The 2,681-nt window shown below is 37.5% G+C and overlaps 1 long non-coding RNA gene across 1 annotated transcript; it reads right to left on the bottom strand.

Annotated features, from left to right (window-relative positions):
- Positions 1–914: 914 nt before the first annotated feature.
- Positions 915–2,068, bottom strand: LOC111652618 (uncharacterized). The gene is made up of 3 exons (XR_002760613.2): positions 1,682–2,068; positions 1,224–1,321; positions 915–1,027 (listed from the first exon to the last, which is right to left on the bottom strand). It is a non-coding gene; the product is annotated as an uncharacterized LOC111652618 (long non-coding RNA).
- Between the last annotated feature and the right edge of the window lie 613 nt (positions 2,069–2,681).

The following is a 2,681-nucleotide window of genomic DNA, read 5'->3' as shown; positions in this document are numbered from 1 at the left end:
TTTGTAAGCATAAGTGATTCATCTTGTAAGGAGACTTGCCTTGTTTTACATTTGCATGTTGTTCTAACACAAACTTCAAATAAGTTTAAAGTAAAAAAGATTGATAATATGTTTTATCATAAAATGCAGTTATACATTTTACATAAAGTACTATACAGTAATAGTAAAATAACACCAATACCTTCAATCATTGTCTTCTGAAATAACACAGTGCTAACAGAGTGCTATTTTGAGTATCATGTCCAAAGACTCCTCCTTAGAAATTTTTATTTGGGTTTGTTCTTGAGTAGATATTTTTAATTAGAAAATACACAAAATATGTCATTAGCAATGCTAACAGTGCGGCCATAAGGATCACAATGTCCACCACTTTAGTCCAGACTGAATAACAACTCTTATAAAGATCATTAATAATTCCCAGAGGATGAAGCCTAATGACTGACTTTTCCTCTAGTGTCATCCACAGGTCCAAATTTTATTTCTTCAATACCTTCACTGAAGACCATTATACATGTAAAATTATACCATTTTAATATTAACATGTTAGCATTGTCATTGTGAGAATGTTAACATGCTGATTGTACCATTTAGCATAAAAGTACTACAGCTTCATGGACAACTTCACAGTAAACTTTTGTTACAACAGATTCTTGCTGTGACCACAGCAAATCAGATGCAATGTAGGAACATTTATAATAATTCACTGTCAGCTACTGAATATCCAGTAAACGGTCATACAGTATTCTTTGAAGTACAGCATGTTTGGGCAGCTCTGCTCCCATGTTATATCAATATGTCAGCAGTGTTTACAGAGTACACCCACCTTAGTTATGCAAGACAGAAAGTTTATATACACGGTCCAGTGAAAACTCTTCCTGACAAGGATAGAAAGTTACAATAAAAACACTGCTCACCGTTCCAGCAATCCATAGTATCTCCACATTCTTTCTCTTCTTTGTGACTACATTCTGGCCCAGGGTTTCAAGTAATTCCTTTATGTCCGTCTGTGTTTGAAAACAAGGTAGACCTGTCCATAGAACACATGAAACACATTGCGAGTCACTGGGTCTGTTTCTTGTGTTGGTTTGGTTACAAATACAAATTTGTGGAGACAGGTACCGAAGTGGCTGCAGCTCTGATGTCAAACTCAATGCATATGAAAAACAAAACAATTTTTCCCACACATCTTTGTGCAATTAGTGCATGAGTCGCTTTGCACTCACATTCTAGTGGCACCTTTTCACTTAATGATTTGTAATAGGCTTCTAACATCTCAAAGTTCTTCTGGTTTATTCTTTCTTGAAGGGAGATATCTCCAAACCTGAGAGGATGACAAAGGGAATTAGGGCAATTATGGTGGAGGAACAAGACACACAGTGAAACTCAAAACAAAACTCATTCAAAGTAACAGTAATGTGGAACAGTAAATGCTGCATTCAGAGAGAACAACATGATAAATGTAAACTTTTTGGTGGGATTATATTTGCAAATTAATTGCAGTTCTGCATAAAAATAAAATTTCTTCAAGAGTAAAGGATAAAGAATAAGCTGTGGACAACTCTGATATTGATGAGTTTGAGACCACACTGGCCCTAGTTAACATGTTCATACAGAGAGTAGTTTTCTGTGAGTGCATCAGATTGCAAGTTCTTCAGAGTGAACAAAGAAGTCTCTGCAGTACCTCTCCGCTATAGTTTGCTGTTCATTGATGCCCACGTTAAACAGCACCGGGAATACTCGTAGAGGCTTGCCCTCCTTGATCTCCTCTGGCAAGGTCTGGAAAACCAGTCTTGGTAATGGCACTTCTACAGTGAAGTGGTCTCTGAATGCAAGGAGAAAAAAATCAAAACAGAAGGTAAAAGACAGAGAAGGATTACCCAGGAATTCATTAAACCATGCAAATGCTGCAGAATATGATAAGCTTAGGAAGTTGTACAATTTGACACCAAAGACAGGCCAGAACAAGCTGTAAAAAGAGAGAAAAGTGGTGTGCCTGTATTTGAGAAAGACAGCGCAAGTGTGTGAGACAAACTGCCTGAAAGATTGTCATGGAGGTGGGTGGGGCAAGAGGAGTGTATCATCTTATCACCCCTGGCATAATGCACGTAGTAACCAGTTCTAATAAAACTGAACCTGTGGCAAATGTCTTTCAAGTGAATCATTGGTACTTAAAGGCATTCATGATCCACGTGACTCAACAATGACTTACCATGACAAACTGCTTTGGTATGACTGCAGTCTTGTAACTAAGAGAATCCCTGAACACGTTGTTCTATTCACTGGTGGACTAAAGTTCACCAGGATTTAAAAGACAGGGCTACTTCCTCATTATTGGCTGTACAGGTCAGCTGTACTGCTTGGCCCAAGCTTTTATAGTTCAGGTCCTGTTCCTTTATTTTGTATTCTCATGTATAGACCTGTAAAGTACAATTATTTCATCACTTTCTGAACTCCTGTCTATGGTTTTATACAAGTATGACAGAGTTCTTATTTTATGTGACTTTGTGTTTGTTGTCCTGCACACCCTATGACTGATGAGTTTTTAGGTCTAGTGGAATCATTTATCCTCGTTTAGAGTTAGTAGACGACTTTGTATCTGACCACAAAGCTGTTATGTTTTAAAACACCTCTTCCCTCTTGTATTTTAAAACCCCATCCCACCACATGGTCTCAAATTCTTA

This window comes from Seriola lalandi, unplaced genomic scaffold (genome assembly GCF_002814215.2).
Source record: "Seriola lalandi dorsalis isolate HSWRI2012SDOR001 ecotype SW California unplaced genomic scaffold, Sedor1 jcf7180001973673, whole genome shotgun sequence".
Taxonomy (NCBI): Eukaryota; Metazoa; Chordata; class Actinopteri; order Carangiformes; family Carangidae; genus Seriola; species Seriola lalandi.
The sequence above is the reverse complement of the archived record's forward strand: the minus strand, read 5'-3'. Positions and strand labels throughout refer to the sequence as shown.